The sequence below is a fragment of the Neovison vison genome, chromosome 2, assembly GCF_020171115.1.
Source record: "Neovison vison isolate M4711 chromosome 2, ASM_NN_V1, whole genome shotgun sequence".
NCBI classification, from domain to species: domain Eukaryota; kingdom Metazoa; phylum Chordata; class Mammalia; order Carnivora; family Mustelidae; genus Neogale; species Neogale vison.
This window is the reverse complement of record NC_058092.1, coordinates 126,411,912-126,439,363: the sequence shown is the minus strand read 5'-3', so window position 1 is coordinate 126,439,363 and position 27,452 is coordinate 126,411,912. Positions and strand designations below refer to the sequence as shown.

At 50.7% G+C, this 27,452-nt stretch overlaps 1 pseudogene; it reads right to left on the bottom strand.

Annotated features, from left to right (window-relative positions):
* Window positions 1–17,179: 17,179 nt before the first annotated feature.
* Window positions 17,180–17,298, bottom strand: LOC122901318 (annotated as a pseudogene).
* Window positions 17,299–27,452: the final 10,154 nt, after the last annotated feature.

Sequence of the window (27,452 nt, the reverse complement as noted above, 5' to 3'; positions counted from 1 at the left end):
AAGTGCTGGATATTTGATTCAACTGCTGCACACTGGAAGTGCCTTTCACTTGACATTGAATTTAACCATAGCTTGGGTTTACAATTTCATCCTCAGCCTCCTGGTCCGCAAGCCCTCTTGATAGGGAATTCTGGAGCCAGAGCGCAGCATTCTGCCTTCCCAATAGAAAGAAAAAGTGCCTGGTGAATCTATCCAGAAACTCCACATGACGATCATTCTGCTTGGTGCTCAAGGGAACCCCGATTTATAGGCTGCCCTGGGCACGAGTGTTGTGTCTGACAGAGCCTGAGCAAAGACCCTGGGTCAACCACCCAGAGATCGGTGCCCATATCCATCATGTGAGACCAGCCATGGCCCAAGCCGTCACCTATACCCATCCTTGGTATTCAGGCATTTGTCCCGAGACGTTTACTGTAATCCCTTCCAGTGGGGGAACCTGAAGCACAATAGAGAACTCCTCCTTCCCCATGACAGGAATCCTGACTGTTGGGATGGGTGTCCAACCTCAAAGTGGGCACTGGCTGTATGGCCAAGGAGATTACGCCTACTCATGAGGTCCGCCCTGGGCACAAGCAAGCAATGTGAAACTTAGCCTGAGTGTGCTTTCAAACAAGCCCTCTCAGTTGACCCAAAAGTATCCCACATTGCAGGTCAGCTATGCCCCTTTGCCCAAATCCTAACAGTTAGTGGGATTATCCAGGGGCCCAGACCCAGAGCCAGTCTCTGGAATTCCCTATTTTGGGGAACCTCCAAGATGGAAAACAGCACTCTTCCCATCCCCAAGAAAGCAACCAAACTATTGGGAGCCACCAGGTAACAGAGAGGAAAAACCTCCATGGACCCATTAGAACACACCTGCATTCCGTGGCCATCGTGGACACACAATGCAGATACAAAAGCCTGTGCTACCCCCTTCGAATCATCTAATTTACAATTCCTGAAGATTTGCTTTCGAAGACTATGCATTGGGCCTGCGATCACCTCGCCACTAACCCTAACCCAAGTTTGTGTTTGCAGACTTCCCTCTCAAAACCATGGCTCACATGCCCTCCAGGTTGTGGTATCTGGAGCCACACCTGAGGACTATGCCTGCCTTCCTCAAGTAAACTGCACCAGTCACTGTTGCCCCAAATCTCTAGATTAGGATAAACCTGCAAGGCCCCGGAGCCCCCCTCAATATTGGAGGCCACTCTGGACTCAAATTCACAATCTGAAAAACCCTGATCACCTCCACACAGATACACACCCAAGTCAATGATCCTGAGTCAGAAGATTGAACCTGACATGCCCCCAAAGACTTCATTGGCACACTAGATTAGGTTTTCAGGTATCTGTCTTCAGAGGCCTGTTCTGGAATACCAACTTATGATACAACATGTGGTCCCTGAGCCACAGAACAGAACATCTCCTGGACCCAGAAGGAATCCGTGCTTGTGGACCTGTGTCAGACACTCAGGGTAGATGAATCCTACACAGCCCCTTAGCAACCAGCACATTGTATGATCTCCCTGGTAACAAACCAGCATTGTGACCCATCTTCATGTGACTCCATGTCAACTCAAGGCCTTGGTACTTCGACACGGAGCCACCAGAAAACACCTGCCATGTTCCTCAGCTGCAATGGTCAATGGAGGTGTGCTTTCCAGGCATCCATGCCAGAGAGCTCTGCTTCACTAACTTTCCACATGGGGGAACCTAGAGCAAACAAACCAGACTTCACCTGCCCAGTAGAAGGAAGCCTTATGTTTGGAGCCACTCATAAGCTTCAGCGTGTGAAGTCCTCCATGGGCTCTTGATGCCACCCCTCCATTGGTCAGTCATCATGGACACAAACTCCAGTGTGAGCAAACACCTGACATGAACACTTTTCCAGTGCTGGATGTCTCGAATAAACTGCCGCACATTGGAACTGCCTTTCTGCTTGGCACTGAATTGACCTGTAGCGAGTGTTAACAATTCCATCTTCACTCGACTGGTCCCCAAGCCCTCTTGATAGGGAAATCTGGAGCCACAACGCAGCATTCTGCCTTCCCCTTCGAATGAAGAAGTGCCTGGTGAGTCTTCCCAGAAACCCCACATGAGGATCAATCTGCTCGGCCCTCAAGACAACCCCAATTTATAGGCTGCCATGGCCACTAGCATTGTGTCTGAAACAGCCAGAGCCCCTACCGAGTTTCAGCCACCAGAAATCGAGACCCATATCTAGAATTTGGGATGATCATGGCCCAAGTACGGCATCTTTACTGATCCTTGGTATTCAGGCACTTGGCCCCAAACCTTGGCAGGAATCCCTGCCAATGGGGGAACCTGAAGCACAGTTGAGAACTCCTCTTTCCTCAAGGCAATAAAGCTGGCTGTTGGGATGGGTATCGAATTCTCAAACGGGGAGCCAGTTACAGGAACAATGAGAAGACAGCCACTCCTGAGAGCTGCTCTGGACACAATCAGGCATTGTGACCCACAGTCTGAGTACACTTTCAAACAATTCCTCTCAGTTTCACTGTCATGATCCCACATTGCAGGCCTGGTATGCCTGTAGGCACAAATCATAAAACTTGGCGGGTTTTTCCAGGTGCCCAGACCCAGAGCCCGTCTCTGGAATCCCTGTTTTGGGGTACCCCTAAGATGAAAAACAGCACTCTTCCCTTCTCTGAAAAAGCCACCAAACTATGGGGAGCCACCAGGATCCATAGTGAGTTAAAGTCTCCCATGGACCGATGAAAACACACCTGCATTCCGAGGCCATCCTGCACACACAATCCAAAGAGAAGAGCCTATGCTACTGACTTCCAGTTCCCCTAATTAATGTTCCTGATGAGCAGCCCTACAGGTGTACGCATTGGGCATGCAAACACATCGAACCAAAGTCGGTAACCCGAATTGTGTTTCCAGACTTCTATCCAAAAACCATGGCTCACCTGCCCACCAACATAGGATCTCTGAGCCACACCACAGAATTCTGGCTTCCATTCCCAAGGACACTGTGCATAAAAGAGTTTGTCCAAACCTTCCAGATTAGGAGAAACCTGGAAGGCCCCTGAGCCCACCCCAATATTGCCGCCCACTTTGGACGCAGATGCGCAGTCTGAAACACCCTGATCACCTACATCCTGGGAGACAACCAAGTCAAAGATTGTGAGTTAGAAGATTCAACCTGAAATGCCCCTAAGCCCTCAATGGAACCCAATTAGGTTTTCAGGCATCTGTCCTCTGGGGCATGTTCTGGAATACTAATTTATGACATATCATTTGGCCCATAGCCACACGACAGAACATGTCCTGTCACCAGAAGGATACCGTGCTCTTCGACCTGTGCCAAAGCCTCGGGGTAGGAGAATCCTGCATGGCATCTCAGCAACCAGCACATTCTAAGATCTCCTTGGTAACAAAGCAGCAATGTGGCCCATCTGCAAGAGATTCCATGTTAATTTAAGCCTTGGTACTTCGCCCGAGAGCCACCAGAACGAACCTGCCATGTTCCTCAGCTGCAATGGTCAATGGAGGTGTGCTTTCCAGGCATCCATACCGGAGAGCTCTACTTCACTAACTTTCTACATGGGGGAACCTAGAGCAAACAAACCAGACTTCACCTGCCCAGTAGAAGGAAGTCTTATGTTTGGAGCCACTCACAGGCTTCAGCGTGTGAAATCCTCCATGGCCTCTTGACTGCACCTCTCCATTGGTCGGTCATCATAGACACAGACTCCAGTATGAGCAAACACCTGACATGAACACTTTTCCGGTGCTGGATGTCTCGATATACCACTGCACATTGGAACTGCCTTCCGCTTGGCACTGTATTGACCCGTAGCGTGTGTTAACAATTCCATCCTCACCCGACTGGTCCCCAATCTCACTTGCTAGGGAAATCTGGAGTCACAATGCAGCATTCTGCCTTCCCCATCGAATGAAGAAGTGCCTGGTCAGTCTGCCCAGAAACCCCATATGAGGATCAATCTCCTCGGCCCGCAAGTCAACCCCAATTTATAGGCTGCCATGGCCACTAGTGCTGTCTGAAAGGGCCTGAGCCCCTACCGAGCTTCAGCCACCACAGAGTGAGACCCATATCTAGCATTTGGGATGGTCATGGCCCAAATACGTCATCTCTACCGATCCTTGGTATTCAGGCACCTGTCCCCAGACCTTGGCAGGAATCCCTGCCAATGGGGGAACTTGAAGAACAATAGAGAGCTCCTCTTTCCCCAAGGCAATTAACCTGGCTGTTGGGATGGGTGTCGAAACCTCAAAATGGGAGCCAGTTACAGGGCCAATGAGACCACGCCCACTCCTGAGGGCTGCTCTGGACACAAGCAGACATTGTGACCCTCAACCTGAGCATGATTTAAACAATCTCTCTCAGTTGCACCGCCATGATCCCGCATTGCAGGCCTGGTACGCCTCTAGGCACAAATCATAAAACTTGGTGGGATTTTCCAGGTGCCCAGACCCAGAGCCCATATCTGGAATCCCTCTTTTGGGGCACCCCGAAGATGGGAAACAACACTCTTCCCTTCCCCGAAAAAGCCAACAAACTATGGGGAGCCACCAGGATCCATAGAGAGGAAAAGTATCCCATGGACCCATGAAAACACACTTGCATTCCGAGGCCATCCTGGACACACAATCCAGAGAGAAAAGCCTGTGCTACCGCCTTATAGTCAGCCTAATTACAGTTCCAGATGAGCTGCCCTCCAGGTCTATGCATTGGGCCTGCAATCACATTGCCTCTCACCCTAATCCAAATTTGCGTTTGCAGACTTCTCTACCAAAACCATGGCACACATGCTCTCCAGGATTGGGTCTCTGGATCCACACAACAGTACTGTCCCTGGCATCCCCCCAAAACTGTACCTGTCCCAGTTGCCCAAACCTTCTAGATTAGGAGAAACTTGCAAGGCCCGTGAACCTGCCCCAATACTGGCGGACTCTCTTAACGAAAATGGGCAGTCTGACACACCCTGATCACCTACATCCAGGAAGACAGTCAAATCAATGATTCAAGTCAGAATAGTGAACCTAACATGCCCTAGGACGTCATTGGAACCCTAGATTCGGTTTTCAGACATCTGTCCTCAGAGGCCTGTTTTGGAATGCAAACTTATGATACAACATATGGTCCCTGGGCCACACAACAGAATACCTCCTGTCTTCAGAAGGAAACTGTGCCCTTCCATCTATGCAAAAGCCCAGGGTAGTAGAATCCTGCACAGCACCTTAGCCACCAGCACATTCTTAGGTCTCCCTGATAACATACCAGCATTGTGGCCCATCTGAAAGATTCCATGTCAACTCAAGGACTTGGTACTTCGCTACAGAGACACCAGAACGAACCTGCCATATTCCTCAGCTGCAATGGTCAATGGAGTTGAGCTTTCCAGTTATCCTTGTGGTAGAGCTCTGCTACCCAAACTTTCCACATTGGGGACACTGGAGCAAATAAACCAGACTCCACCTGTCCGGTAAAAGGAAACCTTGATGTATGGAGTAGCTCATAAGCCTCAACATCAAAACCCCTCCATGGCCTCTTGACGCCACCGCTCCCTTTGTCAGTCATCATAGACACAAACTCCAGTGTGAGCAAATATCTGACATCTGCCCTTACTCAGATGCTGGATATTTGAATAAGCACCAACACATAGGAACTGCCTTCCAATTGGCACTGAATTGATCCGTAGCTTGTGTTTACAATTCCATCCTCACTCCACTGGTCCCCAAGCCCTCTTGATAGGGAATTCTGGAGCCACAACACAGCATTCTTCCTTCCCTATAGAAAGAAGTGCCTGGTGAGTCTGGCCAGAAATCCCATCTGAGGATCAATCTGCTCGGCCCATGAGGGAACCCCGAATTAAAGGTTGCCCTGGCCACTAGTGTTGTGTCTGACAGAGCCTGAGCCCTGATCTAGTGTCAGTCACCAGAATGTGGGACCCACATCTAGCATTTGGGATTGCATTGGTTCAAGTACGTCATCTCTAGCCATCCTTGGTATTCAGGCACCTGTTCCCAGACCTTGGATGGAATCCCTGCCAATGGGGGAAATTGAAGCACAATAGAGAACTCCTCCTTCCTCGTGGTAGGAGATTTGGCTGTTGGGATGGGTGTCCAAACCTCAAAGAGGGAGCCAGTTACAAGACCAATGGGACCACACCCACTCCTGAGGGCCGCCCTGGGCACAAACAATCATTGTCACCCTCAGCCTGAGCATGCTTTCAAATAATTCCTCTCAGTTGCAGCACCATGGTTTCACACTGCAGGCCTCATACGGCCCTTGGCCCTAATTCTAACGCTCAGTGGGATGTCCCAGGCGCCCAGAACCAGAGCTCGTTTCTGGAATCCCTGTTTTGGGGCACCCATAAAATGGAAAACAGCACTCTTCCCTTCCCCGACATAGTCACCAAACTATGGAGACTTGCCAGAATACATACAGAGGAAAAGTCTCCCATGGACCCATGAGACCACACCTGCATTCCTAGGCCATCCTGGACAAACAATTCAGAGAGAAAAGCCTGTGCAACTGCTTTCCAGTCACCCTAATTAAAGTTCCTGATGAGCTGCCCTCCAGGTGTACACATTGGGTCTGCGATCACAAATTTGCTTACCAAAATTTGTGTTTCTAGACTTCTATCCCAAAACCATGGCTCACATGCCCACCAGAATGGGATTTCTGGATCCACACCACAGAATTCTGGCTGCCATCCCCAAGGAGACTGTGCATATCCGAGGTGCCCAAACCTTCCAGATTAGGAGAAACCTGGAAGGCCCCTGAGCCCACCCCAATATTGCCAGGTACTTGGGATGCAAATGCACAGTCTGAAACTCTCTGATCACCTACATCCAGGGAGACAGCCAAATCAATGTTCGTTAGTTAGAAGATTGAACCTGAAATGCCTCTATGCCCTCAATGGAACACCATTAGGTTTTCAAGCATCTGTCCTCAGGGGCCCTAACCGAGTTTGAGTCACCAGAGAGAGGGCCCCATATGTACCCTTTGGGATGATCATGGCCTAAGTACGTCATCTCTATACTTCCTTGGTATTCAGGCACCTGTTCCCCGACCTTGGGTGGAATCCCCGCCAATGGGGAAACCTGAAACACAATACAGATCTCCTCCTTCCTCATGGCAGGAAACTGGGCCCTTGGGAAGGTTGTTCAACCCCCAAAGTGGGAGCCAGCTACATGGACGATGAGACCACAGCCACTCCTGAGGGCCGCCCTATCCACAAACAGGTATTGTGACCCTCAGCCTGAGCATGCTTTCAAATAAGCCCTCTCATTTGCACCAACATGATTCTGCATTGTAGGTCTGGTATGCCCTTAAGCCCAAATCCTAAACCTTCGTGGGATTTTCCAGGGACCCCGATCCAGAGCTCGTCTCAGGAATCCCTATTTTGGTACACCCCTAAGATGGAAAACTGCACTCTTCTCTTCCCCAAAAAAAGCCACCAAACTATGGACAGCCACCAGGATCCTAAGTGAGGTAACATCTCCCATGGACCCAAGAGACCACACTTGCATTCAGAGACCATCCTGGACATACAATCCAAATAGAAAAGCCTGTGTTATTGCCTTCCAGTCACACTAATTACAGTTCCTGACGAGCTGCACTCCAGGTCTACGCATTCGGCCTGCGACCACCTTTTCACTTACCCTAAACTGCATTTGTGTTTGCAGACTTCCCTCCCAAAACCATGGCTCATATGCCCTCAAGGATAGGGTCTCTGAATCCAGGCCACAGAACTGTGCCTGCCATCCCCAAGCAAACTATGCCCATCAAAGCTGCCCAAACCTTCCAGATTAGGAGATACATGCAAGGCCCCTGAACCCACCCCAATATTTTCGGCAATGCTGGACGCAAATGCACATCTGAAACACCCTGATCACACACATCCAAGCAGAAAGCCAAGTCAATGTTCCTGAGTCAGAAGATTGAACCGGACATGCCCCTAGGACTTCATAGGAACCCTGGATTAGGCTTTCAGGCATCTGTTTTCAACGTCCTGTTCTGGAATACCAACTTAGGATACATGTGTTCCCTGAGCCACACAACTGAACATCTCCTGTCCCCAGAAGGAAACTGTGCCCTTCGACCTGTTCCAATCCCTCAGGGCTGGATAATGCTGCACATCACCTTAGACACCAGCACATACGCTAATTTGTGATTTGCTCCAAACCACAATGTTTCCATCTGCAGGACAGTCGAATCCTGTTGAATGGCTCCAGGATGTCCCATACAGAAGGACTGGAGAGCAGGGTTCAAAGGATTGATGCCTGTACACCATACCTCGCATTCCCATTGGCTATTAGTGACAAGATATGTTTGAACTGCTTGCTCTGGGGCAAGCTACCCAGGGGGCTGAGTTGAAATGGATTCACTGAGGATGGGTCGTAATGTGAGTTTGTGTACATGGAGACCGTGGAATGTGCTGGTGGCTCAGGGGCCTTGCAGAATTTGCCTAACCGAAGCGTTTGATATGGTTCCAATAAAAAAACTCCTCATGTGGAGATGAGAGAGGTTCTGTTTGGTGCCACAGAAAAGCCCCAGATGCTGGTCTTCAAACCAGTTCTCTTAGTAGAGACACCTGGAAACCAAAGCTAAGGTTCATAATAGTGCCTAGGTGCCTGTCCGTTTCAATCTTCTGTCTCTGGGGACACTGTCTGAGTGTCTAAGTGGAGATAGTTGCTCAGCTGGTGTCAGAGTGGCCCTCTTAGTCCAGTGCAGCTTACACTATTGGCATGGCTTTGGAGGCCTTGGAGGTTTCTCCTAATCTGTAGGGTTGTGGTCAATGGATTGGCCACAAAGTTTTCATGGAGAGGATAGGCACAGTCCTTCTCTGTGTCTCCATAGGTCCTAGCCTGCAGGTGTGTGTGTCTGGGCTGTGGGTACAGAAGTCTGAAAACACAAACTCGGCTTAGGTGTGGCGCCGAGGGTATGGCAGGCCGGATCCACACACCGTGAGGGGAGCTCCTCAGCTTATGAAAGAAGGGCGAATGGGAGGCAGTTGCACAAACATTTGTCTCTGGATGTTGTGTCCCCCATAGTCGTGGAATGTAGGGGTGGCCTCAGAGGCTATGGAAGAGTCTCCCTCTCTGAGCAGTTGGACCAGCTCCCAAGATTTTGGGGTCATTTTGTGGGAAGGGTGGAGTCCTGTTGTCTGGCTCAGGTGTTTCTCCAGGAGAGGAATTCCAGATCACAGCCCTGGGTACGAGTGACTAGAAAACTCAAACTCTGGTGAGTATTGGGATTATAGGGGCTTGGCCAGTCCCATATGCGGGCCCTTGGTCCAGGCCATGAGAGGCCTTACTTCGACATAGGGCTCATGTTGACGGTCACAATGCGAGTTTGTGCCTAAGGCGGCCCTCAGGGGCCATGAAAGTTTTCCTTACCCTGAAGGTGTGACTCCATGCCAACAGCAAGCTTTACAGCCCTGGGGAAGGAGGAGTGCTTCAGGTACCCACTTGTGTGGGGATTTGATATAATGTCTAGGTTCAGATGTCAGAAAACACAGGTTGGGAAGAGATGACGGCCTAAGGCCATGGCGTGTCAGATGCGCTGGGTGTGAGGCCAACTGTCTCCTTGTCTGTCGGAACGTCTGGCCTCAGGCAGTGTCAGAGCATTAGTGCACAGGGCAGCCTATCCAATTGGGGTGCAGTCAAGGCCCGATCAGGTTGATCCTCATTTGGGGCTTCTGGAAAGTCCCATAGGGCAACGTTTTTCTTCTGGTGGGCAGGCAGAGGGCGGCATTGTGGTTCCAGAATTCCCAGTCTGGAGGGCTTGTTTGCCAGGAGTGTGAGGAAGGAAGTCCAAAAACACAAGCTAACGTTAGGTTTGGGGCTGAGGGCATGGCAGGCCTACCCTGCAGAGACTAAATCGAGATCTCCTGCATCTGAGGTCAGGGCGAATATTAGACGTTGACTCAGGCTGGAGTTTGTGTCCATGATGGTCCCTTCCTGAAGGGGGTGAGAGCCTCATGAGGCCAGGGATGTTTCCATACGCTGGGAGTTATGAGCTTCTCCAAACCTCAATGTCTCCTTCTGCAGGACATTTGAGTCCTATTGGATGGTTCCAGGACGCCCCGTATGGAAAGACTCAAGAGCAGGTGTCTAAGCATGGATGCTTGGAAACTCCACCTCACATTCCCACTGGCTGTTGGGACAAGGCAGGTTCAATCTGCATGTGCTTGGGTGGGCTACCCAGAAGACTGAGTTGAAATGGACTCCTCCTGAGGATGAGTCATATTGTGGGTTGGTGGCCATGGAGACCTTGTGATGTGGTGGTAGCTCAGGGAATCTGCAGGACTCTCCAACCCGAAAGGTTTGACACAGCTCCAGCAAGAAAGCTTCCCATGTGGAGATGAGAGGTGTTCTGTTTGGTGCCTCAGGAAAGCCCCATATGCTGGTCTTCAAACCCAGGCCTCTGAGGAGTGACACCTGGAAACCAAAGCAAGAGTTCAGATTAGGGCCTAGGGGTGTGTCCAGTTCAATTTTCTGTCTCTGCAGACATTTGTCTGCATGTCTGTGTGGAGGTAGTTGCTCAGCTTGTATCAGGATGCCCCTGTTTGTCCAGGGTGGCTTACAGTAGTGGGAGTCCTCGGGGGCCTTCAGGCTTCTCTTATTCTGTTTGGTTGTGGGCAATGGAATGGGCACACTCTCCTATAAGAGAGCAGTCCTGTGATGTGGCTCCAGAGGGCCCAGCCTGGAGGCTGTGTGGACCAGGGCTGTGGGGACAGACGTCCAAAAACAAACTCGGCTGAGGTTTGGGGCCGAGGTTATGGCAGGAGTGATCTACAGTCTGTGAGGCGAGCTCCTCGATATTAGAAAGGAGGGCGAGTGAGAGGCAGTCGTTCAGGTTTATGTCTCTGGGTGTTGTATTCATGTTGGTCGTTTAATGTAGGGGTGGCCTCATGGGCCGTGGAAGAGTTTTCCTCTCTGGTGATTTGCCCAACTTCCAAGAGTTTGAGGTCATTCTGTGGGTAGGGAGGAGTCCTGTTTTCTGCCTCATGGGTTTCCCCAATAGAGGGATTCTAGAGCAGAACCCTGGGTACAGACAACTGGAATACCCGCCCTCTGGTTAGGCCTGGGGCCTATGGGCATGGCAAGCCTCATAGTCGGGCTCTTGGTCCAGCCACTGAGAGGCATTACTTGAAGAGGGGACTCACACTGAGGGTCACAATGTGTGTTTGTGCCCAAGGCGGCCCTCAATCATGGGCGGGGCCTCATTGAGCATGCAGGTTTCTCCTACACTGAACCTTGGACATGCCAACCTCAAGGTTTCTTGCCATGGGGAAGGAGGAGTTCTGATTTCTACATCACATTCACCTCTGGGAAGTCATTGGAGATAAGGTCTAGGTTCAGAAGGCTGGAACCTGAGGTTGGGAAGAGATGACGACCTAAGGCCATGGAAGGCCCAATGTGTTCAGTTTGGGGCCAGCTTTCTATGTGTCATTCAGGAGGTCTGCACTCAGGCTGTGTCAGACAGGTCATTAGTGTTCAGATAGGCTGTATAATTGGGGTCAGTCAAGTGGTGTGCAGAAGAAAATCATTTAGGGTTTCTCAGTAGCCCCATAGGGCAAAGTATTTCTTTTGGAGGGCAGGCAGAGTGCTGCATTCTAGCTCTGGAAAGGCCAAACTGGAAGGCTTTTGGGCCAGGATTGTGAGGACGTATGTCTCAGAACACAAGCTTGGCTTGGTTTCAGGGCGAGGACACGGCAGGCACACTCTGCAGACCTAAATTGAGATTTCGTGCATCTGATGTCAGGGCGAGGATCAGACATTGGCTCAGGTTGGAGTTTCTGTCCATGATGGTCCCTTCATGAAGGGGGATCATCATGAGGCCATGGGGGTTTATCCAAGGAGAGTAGTGAGATGCTCCAAACCACAGGGATTTTCTGCGGGTCAATTTAAACATGTTGGATGACTCCAGGACATCCCATATGGATCGACTCCAGAGCAGGGTTCTAAGGATGGATGCCTTGGCAGCCCGCCTCTCATTCCAATTGTCTCCTAGTGACAGGACACGTTAGATCTGCTGGCTCTGGCATAGCAACCTATGGGTCTGAGTTGATGTGGAATTCTCCTGAGGATGGGTCATAATGTGGGTTTGTGTCCATGGAGACCTTGGAATGAACGGTGACACTGGCGCTATGAAGGGTTCTCCTAACCAGAAGCTTTGAAACAGCTTCAGTGAGCAAGTTTCCCATGGGGAAACAAAATTTATTCTAATTGGTGCTTCAGTAATCCACATAAGTGGGTATTGGAAACCAGAACTCTGAGGAGAGATACCTGGAAACCAAAGCAATGGATCTGATTAGGACCTAGGGTCCTGTCTGGTTTAATCTTCTTCTCTCGGGTCATCTGTCTACGAGTCTGAGTGGAGGTAGTTCCTCAGCTGGTTTCAGATAGCCTCTGTCCTGGGAGGTCTACACTATTGGGATGGCCTCTGTGACATAGGAGGTTTCTCCTAATTTGCAAGTTTATGGCCAACGAAATGTGCAGAATTCCTTTGGGCAGGGAAGGCACAGTCCTGAGGTGTGGCTCCAGGGGCCCAAGCATGGAAGGTGTGTGGACCAGAGCTGTGGGGACAGAAGTCGGAAAACAGAAACTCGGCTTAAATTTGGGGACGTAGTTATGGGATGCCCAATCTACAGACCTTGAGGAGAACTCTTCAGGATATGAACAAAGGGTGAGTGTGAAGCACTTGCTCATGATTTTGTCTCTGGATTTTTTGTCACCGATGGTTGTGGAATGTAGGGGTGGCCTCATGGGCCATGGACGAGTCACCCTCCTTCAGGATTTGGCCCGATCACAATATTTTGGGGCCATTCTACGTCATAGGAGGAGTCCGTTCTGATTTCTTAACTCAGGCGTGCCACTGAAAGAGGAATTCCAGAGCAGAGCCCTGGGGAAGGGCAAATGGACAACCCGAACTCTGGTTAAGATTGGGGGCCTAGGGGCATAGCAAGCCAGATATGCGGGACCTTGGTCCAGCCACTGAGAGGTCTTACTTGAGGAAAGGGCTCACACTGAGGCTCATAATGCATGTTTGTGCCCAAAGCAGCCCTCAAGCATAGGCGGGGTCTCATGGGCCATGTTGGGTTCTCCTACACTGAACTTTGGACAACACACCAACCACAAAGTTTCTTGCCGTGGGGAGGGAGAAATTCTGATTTCTGCATCAAGTTCACCCTTGAGCAGTGATTGGGGATAAGGTCTAAGTTCTGAAGCCTTAAAACCGAGGTTGGGAAGAGATGAAGGCCTAAGGCCATGACGGGTCCGATGTGCTCAGTGTGCGGCCAGCTGTCTGAATGTGGGTTGGGAGGTCCAAGCTCAGGCTTTGGCAGAAAGGGCATTAGTGCCCAGGGCAACCTGTATAATTGGGATACAGTCAAGTGGCGTGTAGTTTGATCCACATTTGGGGTTTCTGGATAGCTCCAGAAGGCAATGATTTTCTTCTGGAGGGCAGGCAGAATGCTGCATTGTAGTTCTGGTATTGCAAAACTGGAGGGCTTGTGGGCCAAGAGTGTGAGGACGGAAGTCTGAGAACACAAGCTAGGCTTAGGTTTGTGGGTGAGGGCACGGCAGGCACCCTGTGCAGAGCTGAATTGAGATCCCATGCATCTGAATTCAGGGAGAGGACCAGACGATCGCTCAGGTTGGTGTTTCTGTCCCTGATGGCCCCTTCATGAAGGGGAGAGGATCACAAGGCTATGGAGCTTTTCCCACGATGGGAGTTGTGAGATGCTCGAAACTGCAAAGATTCTTCTACAGGACAATTCAGACCTGTTGGTTGGCTCCAGGACTTCCCACATGGAATGATTCTGAGCAGGGTTCTAAGGATGGATGGCTGGGCAGCCCGCCTCACATTCCAATTGTCTCCTAGCGACAAGACAGGTTCGATATGTGGCTCTGGGGTAGCAACTGAGGGGGCTGAGTTGAAATGGACTCTCCTGCGGATGGGTCCTAATGTGGGTTTGTGTCCATGGAGACCTGGGAATGAGGTGGTGGCACTGGGGCCCTGAAGGGTTCTCCCAACCAAAGACTTTGACACAGCTCCAACACACTGTTAGGGTCCGTGATCAAAGGAATGAGACTGATACAAAGCGAAGGTCAAGCAAAACTTTATTTCGCACCAAGCATCAGGAATCTAACTACCAGTCAGAGCTACCTCTTATGAAAAGGCGGTGACGATGAACCCAACAAGGTCACTTCCAAGAAGGCCACTCTGGACGAGGCCGCTCTAGATGACGTTGCTGCTCCACAGATGAGGCCGCTCCATGATTGGAGCCGTTCCCAAGAAGAGGCCACTCCGAAGACAAGGCCACTGCTCAATGAAGTTTCTCCCCGGACAAGGCCGCTCCCAAGAAGAGGCTGTTCTGGACAATACCATTTCCTGGATGAGGCCACTCCCAATGACGAAGAAGCAACAATGACAAGGAGGACAACCCAGATGACACAGACTCTGTTCCGCATGATGCTACTCTGACCAGGCTTCCACCCGGAGGAAGCCACCACTGCGGACAAGGCCACTTGTGGTTCGGGGTGGCGAGGCATTTTGCAGCGAGGCTGCTGGTGTCTAGGGGCCGATGGCATCTCAGGGCTGCTTACGCCTCCAGACTGCTGGCATCTAGGGGCTGCAGGTGTCAGGACTGACTGCTGGCCTCTAGGGTCTGTAGGCATCAGGACCGCAGGCGTCGAGGGACCGCTGACAACTGGACCCCAGATGTTCAGGACCGCAGGCGTCGAGGGACCGCTGACAACCGGACCGCAGATGTGTCAGGACCGCAGGCGTCGAGGGACCGCTGACAACTGGACCGCAGGCGTCGAGGGACCGCTGACAACTGGACCGCAGATGTCTCAGGACCACAGGCGTGGAGGGACCGCTGACAACTGGACCGCAGATGTCTCAGGACCACAGGCGTCGAGGGACCGCTGACAACTGGACTGCTGGGCCGCCGCCGGAGGCTGGAGGCTGCAGGCGGCGGCTCGGGGCGGCGGAAGGCGGCAGGCTGCAGGCGGCGGCGCTCGGGGCCACTGCCGGAGGCTGGAGGCTGCAGGCGGCGGCGATCGGGGCCGCCACCGGAGGCTGCAGGCTGCAGACGGCGGCGTTTGGGGTCGCCGCCGGAGGCTGCAGGCGGCGGCGCTCGGGCCGCCGCCGGAGGATGGAAGCTGCAGGCGGCGGCGCTCGGGGCCGCCGCCGGAGGATGCACGCTGCAGGCGGCGGCTTGGCGCCGCCGCCGAGGCTGGAGGCTGCCGGCGGCGGCTCGGGGCCGCCGGAGGCTGGAGGCTGGACCGCCAAACGCGGTTATAGCTCTTACAAGAGCTGTTACAGCTCTTCTATACACCGTTGACTCCCCTGCTCTTCTGCGACTTCCACCGCTCTCCGCTCCACTTCACCGCTCTCCGCCGACTTCACCGCTCTTCGCTCCACTCTCCGCAGACTCGGCTCCACCGCTCTCCTGCAGCAGCCCCCGGCCCTCCTGCAGGAGCCCCGGCTCTCCTGCAGCAGCCCCCCTTAGCAGCCTGGCAGAGCACCCTTTATGGGGGTGGTTAAGCCCCGCCCCTACACAGGTGGCCAATTGAATTCCAACCTTCCCAGTGGATATACATATGGCCTACTGATTGGATGACTCCACTCAGTCTGCCCCACCCTTACATTCCCCCCTTTTCTTTGGAGATTAGTCAAATCCTTGACTTTTCAGATGGTTCTACCTTATATTGAACATATAAGACTAACATTTTATCACCCCAATTTTCTTTAGTATAGCAACAATACACTCACAGTTTCTTTAGTCTTAGTTTCAGTCTATGGTCAGCAGGGTCTTTTGGCTGCATTTCCCATTTCTGTAGGGCATCCTTACTCTCAGCTCGTTTGACATGACCCGCATGAACCCAGGCCCTGATGCCTTCCACTTTTACTGCCGTGGGGGTGGTTAGGATAACAGTAAATGGTCCCTTCCAACGAGGCTCCAAATTCCCCACTTGATAGCGACGTATCCAAACCAAGTCCCCGGGTTGGTAAGGATGTGGTTCCACCGTCTCTGTTCCAGTATAGGCAGTTTGGATCCCTTCTTTTTAAGACAGACTGTAATGCCTGCAGTGACTGGGGTATAGACTGATCAGTCATTTCTTCTAGGGCAACCTCCTGTAACCTAGGACAGAGCTCCCAAACATTATTTTAAATGGGGTCACCTTGTTTATTACATCGTGCCCTGAGAATAAAAGGAAGGAGATTTTCTATCCACCGCCAGCCTCCAAAATTAACTTTGTCAAGGTCTTTTCGAGAGTCTGGTTCATTCTCCTTGCTCAGAGCTCTGGGGCCAGTAGGCACACTGTAGTTTCCAGTTAGTGCCTGTGGCCTCGGCCATCTGTAGTGCATTGGTGAATGCAATCAGCTTTGCTTTTCCACCGAGATCCTATGTGGCAGGGCTGTCATCCAGAGTCTCTGCCCAGGATAAACCATTGCAGCCCCCGCATACCTCTTTTCCACTGACCATGTAACTACTCCCTTCTGTGAACAGAGTCATTTCCGCATCCGGGAGGGGAGTGTCTCTGAGATCCGGCCTTATTCCTGTGACTTGGGTTAAGACCTCCCCACAGTCGTGTGGATGGTCAGCTAGCTCTTCTGGCAGCAGTGTGGCTGGATTTAGCACTGCTGGGGGTCGGAAGGCCACTTTTGGTTCATTGAGGAGAAGGGCCTGATACCCCGTTACTTGGGCGTTCGTCATCCATCGGTCTGGTAGAGTCCGGAGAAGGCCCTTAATCGCGTGTGTGGTGGTTATAACAAGATTTTGGCCCAAAGTTAATTTACTCGCATCCTTAACCAGGAGGGCTGTTGTGGCAATTATGCGGAGGCAAGGAGGGAACCCAGCTGCTACTGGGTCTAGTTTCTTGCTAAGATAGACCACTGGCCTTCACCATGCCCTAGAGTCTGAGTCAAAATTTCTTTAGTCAGCCCTGCCTTCACATACAAGTGGAAGGGCTTGGTAACATCTGGGATGACCAATGCTGGGGCACACAGTAAGGCTCTTTGTAATTCCCGAAATGCTCCTTCTGCCTCAGCTGTCCACACTCTACCATAGTGAGTCCTCCCTTAGCCAGTTCGTAGAGAGGTTGTGCCATCTCCGTGAAGGTAGCATCCACAGCCTGCAGTAGCCCACCGTCCCAAGAAATTCCCTCTTGGAGATCAAAGCAAAAGCAACCGGTATTCCCTGGCAGTCTTCCATCCAAGTACTAACCAGGCCCGACCCTTCTTAGCTTCCAAGATCAGACGAGATCTGGCGCCTTCAGGGTGGTATGGCCGTAGACAATCATAAGGTTCTTACCCGATATTCTCAGATGAGTGTACGTGACACCCTATATAACATGGAACCGTCCTCCCCTTGCTGGAGGAAGCTGAACTTTCTCATACCCTACTGTTACCTTAATTTGTTCAGGCTTGGTTAGCTACCATATCTCTCTCGTTCATAGTTACATTGGCCCCCGGCCTTCTTGGGCTACTGATGCCTTGTGGTCATACCCATTCTGTACAAAGGAGGAGGTAGTGGAGGGTTTCTAAGTGCTTGGAACAGAATGATGTTTCAGACAGATGGACATGTTGTTCAAAGATGCAGAGGCTGCAGAGAGCCAGCATATTCAGAAACGTGCCAGCAGCTGCACATGTATCAATCGGGTCAGGTCCCTGGCAGTCTCCGATGGCCAAGATTTGAAGCCTTGACTCCCGAGCTCCTCCCATAGGCCCTTGTGTGACCCATCGAGTCCAGACATCAGAGAAGAGGGACGAGCAGCTCACGGAGCTTCAGAGAGTTTTCTTCCTCTTGGAAGATGGCTTCCTAGACTCAAAGTGGACCCTCAGGCTCTCGTTTTTCTAGGGCTGAGAGCCAACACAGAGGTGCTAAGCAGAGTCCAAATTCATTGCACAGAATTTCCCCTGTTCCATCTCCCAGATTCTGGGTGGAGGAGCCCAGAGAGAACAGCTGTGATCTGCTCTGCCATTGGAGCAGGGCTGTCCCTGGATGCTGCCCTGCTCGTGTCCCTCGTGGGAACTTAGGAGCGTCTTATTTAAGGTCTGTCTGGACCTTAAGTAGCCCCCTGGACTGGGCTACTCCATGGAGTAGATGACCGTTATGCCATATGAAGCCCTGCAAGATTTAGGGTGCAGTCCATTCAGACTCCATAGTGGAAGCGGTGGAGCCATAGAGATACATTCACACAGTCAGGCATTTTCCAGATTCAAACAGGTTGGACATCCTCCCCTTTTGGTATCCCTGGCTAATGGGAGGTGATCAGTCTCCCCTTCCATTCTTTTACGAATGGATTTAGCTCTGACAGTGGCCTTAGGGCTGTTTATCTCTCTTTTACATATCTCCTACTTTTTACATACAGAGTTGCTTTTCTCATTTCCATCAGTCTTAATTACACTTAACAGAATTTTGTACTCTTAGAAATACCTTAACCTCTACTTAAGACTAAATATAAACCAATGGTGAGTTGTTACAACAGAATTCTTTAGATGGCAAATTTATCAATCAGTTAAGCACAGAATGTGTTCACCAGCAGATTTCAAAAGTACAAACCCAGTTCCAGCAAACAGCGCCCTAGCATTTCATCCCATTTGGTTAGGATCTAGATGTCCAACAAATTTAACTCCATTTGTCATTCAAGCAACCCTTCACAGTTTCAGGTTATCAAAGACTTCGGAAGCCACTTTAACAATTACTCATTAAACCCTTGAAACAGACAGTTAACCATCAGCCCAGCCATCCCTTCGCCAACAGACCTCATGCTCCACCTGGGCCCATTCCACTTCAGATGCCATGCTTTCCCTGCCAGCAAGGGGGAGGGGCCAGGCAGTCCACGTCGGGCCAGAGAAGGCAAGGAATTCCCCGAAACAAAAGAAGTTTCGGCAGCTGCTTGGGAATATTCCTTAAAGTCTCTGTCTCGAGGTTGGTTCATCCCACAGTACCAGTTCTGCTTATCAAAAGTGGCCCACTAGGCACTTATTTTCCATGCCCGGCTCTAATGAGCATCAGCATTGGACACCTTAACCCGGCATTTGACTAACTCTAGGTAGCTCGTTATAGCCCTTAACACACAAAATGAGTGAGGGAGAAGCCCCACATCTATTATGAGGAACAGAGAGATGAAAGCTAGCGTCCCCTTACTCTCTGCTTGCCACATTCCTTCAACCATAACAAAACACAATAGACAACAAAAAACTAAAAACAAACAAATAACCACAACCCCAGTGGCCCTCGTCCAGAGCCTGCTGCTGGGGGGGGGGGGCTTCCTTTCCTGAGCTCCATGAGCTTTTTCATATTCTCCTATTATCTTGTTATTTATCTTTCTATTTGTTGTTCCTTTAGAGTTCCTATAACCTTTAAATGGTTTATTGTAATGTATACTTTAAAAGTATGAATTGTGTCCAATCAAGTTCTGGACATTTTCACCATCCTAAATGAAACCCCATTCAAACATTGGTCACTCCCATCTCTTGGCAACCTATCTTAAGTAACTATTAATTTACTTTCTTTTCCTATAGATCTGAGTTTTCTGGACATTTCACATATAAACAGGATCATACATGTAGTCTTTTATCACTGGCTTCTTTAATTTGGCCTAATGTTTTCAAGGGTCATATATCGTTGCCACAAGTTTCCCATGTGGAGACGAGATTGAGTCTGACGGGTACCTCAATAAACAGCCGTATGTTGGTATTGGAATCCAGGCCTCTGAGGACAGATGCCTGTAAACCAAATCAATGGATCTGATTAGGGCCTAGGGGCCTGTTCGTTCCAATTTACCTCTGGGGACATCTGTCTCTGAGTCTGAGTGCAGGTAGGTGCTCAGAAGGGCTCAGATTTCCCCTGTTTGTCTTGGGATAGCCAACTCTATTGGGATGGCCTCAGGGACTTTGGAGGTTTATCCTATTTTTAGGGTTGTGGCCAATGGAATGGGCAGAATTCCTTCGGATGGGGCAGGTACAGTCCTCATGTTTGGCTCCAGGAGCCTGAGCCTGTAGGCTTTGTGGGCCAGAACTGTGGGGACAGTTGTTTGAAAACACAACTTTGGCTTAGGTTTCGGGTCGTAGGTATGGCAGGACTGATCTATAGACCGTGAGAAGAACTCTTCGGGATATGAACAAAGGGCGAGTGTGAGGTGCTTGCTCAGGCTTTTGTCTCTGGATATTGTGTCACTGATGTCCATGGAATGTCCAGGTGTGCTCATGGGCAATGAACGATTCTTCCTCTCTGGGGATTTGACCCAATCCCAAGAGTTTGGTGTCATTCTGTATGAATGGAAGAGTCCTCTTTGTTTTTTTACCTCAGGTGTCCCAGCAAAAGAGGAATTCCAGAGCAGAGCCCTCGGGAGTGGCAAATGAAAAAAACGACCTCTGATTAAGAATGGGGGCTAGGGGCATAGTAGCCCCATATGCGGGCTTTTGGTCCAGCCACTGACTGGCCTTACTTGAGGACAGGGCACACGCTGAGGGTCACAATGAGTTTTTTGCCCAATGCAGCACTCTAGCATGCTCATGGGCCACGCTTGTTTCTCCTAAAATGAACGTTGGACAACATGCCCACCACAAGTTTTCATGCCAAGGGGAAAGAGAGTTCTGATTTCGGCATCATGTTCACCCCTGGGCAGGGATTAGAGATAAGGTCTAGTTCTGAAGCCTGAAAAACGAGGTTGGAAGAGATGACGACTTAAAGCCATTGTGGGTCCAATGTGCTCAGTGTGCGGCCAGCTGTGTGATTTATGGTTGGGAGGTCTGGGCTCAGGCTGTGTTAGACAGGACAATAGTACCCAGGGTAGACTGGATAATTGGGGTCTAGTCTAGTTGAATGCAGGTTGATCTTCATTTGGTGTTTCTGGATAGCCCCACAGGGCAACGTTTTTCTTCTGGAGGGCAGGCGGAGTGCTGCATTGTGGCTCCAGTATTGTCAGAGTGGAGGGCTTGTGGTCCAGGAGTGTGAGGATGGAAGTCTGAGAACAGAAGCTGGGCTTATGTTTCAGGGTGGGGGCATGGTAGGCACACTCTGCAGAGCTGTATCAAGATCTCATGCATCTGAATCAGGGTGAGGATCAGATGTTGGCTCAGGTTGGAGTTTCTATCCATGATGGCCCTTTCATGAAGGGGGCTGGGAAGCACGGTGCAAAGGAGGTTTTCCCATGATGGGAGATTTGAGATGCTCCATGCAGCAAGGATATTTTCTGCAGGACAGTAGAGACCTGTTGGATGGTTCCAGGACGTCTCATATGGGATGACTGCAGAGAAGGTTCTAAGGATGGATGTCTGTGCAGCCTGCATCACATTTCGATTGTCTTCTTGTGACAAGACCGGTTCGATCGGCTGGCTGAGAGGGAGTAAAGAGGATCCTGCAATGTGCTACAATGTGGGTTTGAGTCCATGGAGACCTTGGAATCTTGGGGTGGCACCAGAGCCCAGAAGGATTCTCCTAACTGTATGTTTAGACCACAGCTCCAATGAGCACGTTTCCCATGTGGAGACAAGATGTGTTCTGATCGGTCCCTCTGGATACCCCCATATGCTCATATTGGAAACCAGGCCTCTGAGGAGAGATGCCTGGAAACCAAAGCAATGGATCTGATTAGGGCCAAGGGGCCTGTCAGTTCAATCTTCTTCTCTGGGGACATCTGGGGTAGTTGCTCAGCTGGTGTCAGATCGCCACTGTTTGTCCTGGGCAACCTACATTATTGGGCTGGCCTCGGGGACTTTGGAGGTTTCTTCTAATTTATATGATTGTGGCCAATGGAATGGGCAGAATTCCCTTGGTGAGGGCAGGCACAGTCCTGTGGTGTGGCTCCAGGGGTCCCAGCCAGGACGGTGTGTGGCCCAGGGCTGTGGGGACAGAAGTCTGAAAACACAAACTTGGCTTAAGTTTCGGGACATAGGTATGGCAGGCCCGATCTACAGACCATGAGGAGAACTCTTTGGGATATGAACAAAGGGTGAGTGTGAGGTGCTTATTCAGGCTTTTGTCTCTGGATTTTGTGTCAATGATAGCCGTGGAATGTGGGTGTGGCCTCATATGATATGGATGTGTGTCCTTCTCTGGGGATTTAGCCTGATCCCAAGAGTTTGGGGTAATTCTGTGGGATGGGAGGAGTCCGTTCTGTGTTTGTTTGATTTTGTTTTGTTTTGTTTTACCACAGGTGTCCCACCAAAAGAGGAATTCCAGAGCAGAGCCCTAAGTGGGGCGACTGGACAACCCAACTTCTAGTTAAGATTGGGGGCCTAGGGTCATGGCAAGCCCCATATGCGGTCTATTGGTCTAGCTACTGAGGGCCCTTACTTGAGGACAGGGCTCACACTGTCACTATGTGTGTTTGTGCCTAATGCTGCCTTCTAGCATGGGCGGAGCCTCATGGGCCATGCTGGTTTCTACTACACTGTGCATTGGACAACATAACAAACACAAGGTTTCTTGTCATGGGGAAGGAGGACTTTTGATTTCTGCATCACGTTCACCCATTGGCAGGGTTCAGAGATAAGGTCTAAGTTCTGAAGCCTGAAAAGCTAGGTTGGGAAGAGATGACGAGCTAAGACCATGGCAGATCCAATGTGCTCAGTGTGCGGTCAGCCATCTGGGTGTCGGTTGGGAGGTCCGGGTTCAAGCTGTGTTAGACAGGGCACTAGTGCCCAGGGTGGACTATATAATTGGGGTACAGTCGAGTGGCGTGCAGGTTGATCCTCATTTGGGGTCTCTGGGTAGCCCCAGAGGGCAATGTTTTTCTTCTGGAGGGCAGGCAGAGTGCTGCATTGTGGCTCTGGAATGCCAAACAGGAGGGCTTGTGGGCCTGGAGGGTGAGGACTGAAGTCTGAGAACACAAGCTAGGCATAGATTTGGGGCGAGGGCACTGAAGGCACACTCTACAGAGCTGAACTGAGATCTCGTACACCTGAAGTCAGGTGGCGAGGATCAGACGTTGTCTCAGGTCCGAGTTACTGTCCAAGATGACCCCTTCATGAAGGGGGGTGGGGCAACATGAGGCCATGGAGTTTTTCCCTCGATGGGAGTTTTGAGAGGCTCCAAACCGCTAGAATTACTTCCGTGGGCAATTGAGACATGTTGGATGGCTTAAGGACGTCCCATATGTAACAACTCCAGAACAGTGTTCTAAAATTTGATGCCTGGGCAGCCCTCTTCATATTCCAATTGTCTCCTTGGGACAAGAGAAGTTCAATCTGCTGCCTCTGGGGGAGCAACCAAGTGGGGTGTGTTGAAATGGACTCTCCTGCGGATGGGTCATAATATGGGTTTGTGTCCTGGGAGGCCTTGGAATGGGGCAGTGGCACTGGGGCCCTGAAGGTTTCTCCTAACCGGAGGTTTTGAAACAGCCCCAACGAGCAAGTTTCTAATATGGAAATGAGATGTGTTCGGATCGGTGCCTCAGGAATCCCCCGTATGCTGGTATTGAAAACCAGTCCTCTGTGGCAATACCTGGAAACCAAAGCAGTGTATCCGATTAGGGCCTAGGGGCCTGTCCGGTTCAATCTTATTTATGGGGAACATCTGTCTACGGGGCTGAGTGGCGGTAGTTGCTTAGCTGGTGTCAGATGACCCCTGTTTGTCCTATGGTGCCGACACTATTCGAATAGCCTCAGGCACTTTGGAGGTTTCTCTTAATTTGTACAGTTGTGGCCAATGGAATGGGCAGAATACCCTTGGAGAAGGCATGCACAGTCCTGATGTGTCACTCCAAGGACCCCAGCCGGGAGGGTGTGTGGGCCAGGGCTGTGGGGACAGAAGTCTGAAAAAAAAAACTTGGTGTGGGTTTGAGGACGTAGGTATGGCAGGCCGAATCTACAGACCGTGAGGGGAACTCTTTGGGATATGAACAAAGGGCGAGAGTGAGGCTCTTGCTCAGGCTATTGTCTCTGGATTTTGTGTCAACGATAGCCTTGGAATGTCGAGGTGGCCTCATAGGCCATGGATGAGTCTCCAACTCTGGGGAATGGTCCAATCCCAAAGGGTTGGGATGATTCTCTGGGATGGGAGGAGTCCATTCTGTTTTTCTAACTCATGTTTTTCTAACATGTCCCACCAAAAGAGGGATTCCAGAGCATAGCCCTCGGGAGGGGCGAAAGGACAAACTGACCTCTGATTAAGAATGGGGACCTAGGGGTATGGCAAGCACCATATGCGGACTCTTGGTACAGCCACTGACAGGCCTTACTTGAGGACAGGACTCACGCTTAGGGTCACAATGCATGTTTGTGCCCAATACAGCTCTCAAGCATGGCTGGGCTCTCATGGGCCATAATGGTTTCTCTTACAGTGAACGTTGGAAAACATGCCAACCACTAGGATTCTTGCCACGGGGAAGGAGGAGTTCTTATTTCTGCATCACATTCACCCCTGGGCCTTTATTGGAGTTAAGGTCTAGCTTGTGAAGCCTGAAAAACAAGGTTGGGAAGAGATGACAACCTAAGGCCATGGTCAGGTCCGATGTGCTCAGTGTGCGGCCAGCTGTCTGGGTGCTACTTGGGAAGTTCGGGCTCAGCCTGTGTCAGATAGGGCATTAGTGCTCAGGGTAGACTCTATAATTGGGGTACAGAAGAGTGGCATGCAGGTTGATCCTCATTTGTGGTTTCTGGGTAGCCCCATATTGCCACGTTCATCTTCTGGAATTCAGGCAGAGTGCTGCATTGTGGTTCCGGAATTACCATCCTGAGGGCTTGTGGGCCAGGAGTGTGAGGACAGAAGTCTGAGAACACAAGCTAGGCATAGGTTTTGGGGTGAGGGCACGGCAGGCACACACTGCAGAGATGAATCAAGATCTCATGCATCTGAAGTCAGGGCGAGGATCAGACGTAGGCTCAGGTTGGAGTTTCTGTCCATGATGGCCCCTTCATGAAGGGGGCGGGGCATCATGAGTCCATGGAGGTTTTCCCACGATGGGAGTTGTGACATTCCCCAAACCGCAAGGATTCCTTCTGCGGGACAATTGAGACCTGTTGGATGGCTCCAGGACATCCCATAGGGATGACTCCAGAGCAGGGTTCTAAGAATGGATGCCTGGGCTGCCCGCCTAGCATTCCAATTGTCTCCTTGTGCTAATACAGGTTCAATCTGCTGGCTCTGGGGGAGCAACTGAGTGCACTGAGCTGAAATGGACTCTCCTTTGCATGGGTCATAATATGGGTTTGTGTCCATGGGGACCTTGGAATGGGGCGTTGGCACCAGGGTCCTGAAGGTTTCTACTAACCAGAGGTTTTGACACAGATCTCACATGCACGTTTCCCATATGGAGAGGAGATTTGTTCTGATGGGTCCCGCAGTAAAGCCCCATATGCGGCTATTGGAAACCAGGCCTCTGAGGAGAGATGCCTGGAAACCAAAGCAATGGATCTGATGAGGTCCTAGGGGCCTGTCCGGTTCAATCTTCTTCTCTGGGGACATCTGTCTCTGAGTCTGAGTGGAGGTAGTTGCTCAGCTGGTGGCAGATAGCCCCTGTTTGTCCCGGCGGCCTACAGTCTTAGGATAACCTTGGGGACATTGGTGGTTTCTCCTAATTTGTTCTGATTGGTGCCACACCGACATTCCATGGCCATCGTTGACACAAAACCAAGACAAAAACCTGAGCAAGCACCTCACACTTGCCCTTTGTTCATATCCCGAAGAATTCTCATGATCTGTAGACCAGGCCTGCCATACCTACGTCCCCAAACCTAAGCCGAGTTGCTGCTTTCAGACTACTGTCCCCACCGCCCTGGCCGCATGCCCTCCAGGATAGGGCCCCTTGTGCCACACCTCAGGACTGTGCCTGACCTCTCTAAGGGAATTCTGCCCATTTCATTGGCCAGAACTGTACTAATTAGTAGAAACCTCCAAGTCCTCAGGGCCCCGGATCCACCACCCCATTCCAAGGTCTCCATGGACACAAACGCACAATATGACCCATCTTCCGGAGAGTCCATTTCCACTCACTCCCCTCAGTTGCTCCCCCAGAACCAGCAGTTTGAACCTGCCTTGCCACTAGGAAATAATTGAATGTGAGGTGGGCACACCACACATCCATCCTTAGAATCCTACTCTGGAGTCATTCCGTATGGGACCTCCGGAAGCCATCCAGCAGATCTTGAGGTTCCTACAGAAGGAATCTGCTCTGTAGCATCTCACAACTCCCATCGTGGGAATACCTAAATGGACTCTTGAGAACCTCCCCCTTCATGAAGAGGCCATCATGTACAGAAACTCCAACCTGAGTAAAAGACTGATCCACGCCCTGAGTTCAGATGCACGAGATCTCGATTCAGGTCTGCAGAGTGTGCCTACCATGCCTTTGCCCCGAAACCTAAGCCTAACTTGTGTTCTCAGGCTTCCATCCTTACAATCCTGTCCCACAAGCCCTCCAGTTTGGGAATTCCAGAGCCACAATGCAGCTCTCTGCCTGCCCCCAGAAAAAAAAAAAACTTTGCCCTATGGGGTTACCCAAAAACCCCAAATGAGGATCAACCTACATGCCATTCAACTCTACCCCAATTATACAGTCTACGCTTGGCACTAATGTCCTGTCTGACACAACCTGTGTCTGAACCTCCCGACCGACACCCAGACAGTAGACCACACACTGAGCACATCATACCCAACCATGGCCTTATATCGTCATTTCTTCCCAACCTCGTTTTACAGGATTCAGAACCTAGACCTTATCTCCACTCACAGCCCAGTGTTGAACCTGATGCAGAAATCAGAGCTCTTCCTTTCGCATGGCAAGAAGCCATGTGGTTAGCATGTGGTTGAACATTCAGATTAGGAGAAACCAGCGTGGTCCATGAGGCCCCATCCATGCTTGAGGGACAGGTTGGGCACAAGCTCACACTATGACACTCAGTGTGAGCCCTGTCCTCAAGTAAGGCCTTTCAGTGGCTGGACAAGGAGCCAGCATATGGGGCTTGCCATGCCCCTAGGCCCCCATTCTAAATCAGCGGTCAGGTTGTCCAGTCACCCATCCCCAGGGCTTTCCTCTGGAATGTGTCTTACTTGAGGTTAAAAAAAAAAAAAGAAAAAAATATTATGCTGAGTGAAATAAGTCAAGCAGAGAGAGTCAATTATCATATGGTTTCACTTATTTGTGGACCATAACAGATATCATGGAGGACAAGGGGTGTTAGAGAGGAGAAGGGAGTTGGGGTAAATTGGAAGGGGAGGTGAATCATGAGAGACTATGGACCCTGAAAAACAATCTGAGGGGGTGTGGGAGGTTGGGGTACCAGGTGGTGGGTATTAGAGAGGGCACGGATTGCATGGAGCACTGGGTGTGGTGAAAAAATAATGAATACTGTTTTTATGAAAATAAATAAATTAAAAAAAAACAGAAAAGACTCCTCCCAACCTAAAAAATGACAACTAACTCTAGGGATTGAGCCAAATCTCCAGAGAGGGATACACGTACATAGCCAATGAAGCCACCTCGACATTCAATGGCTATTA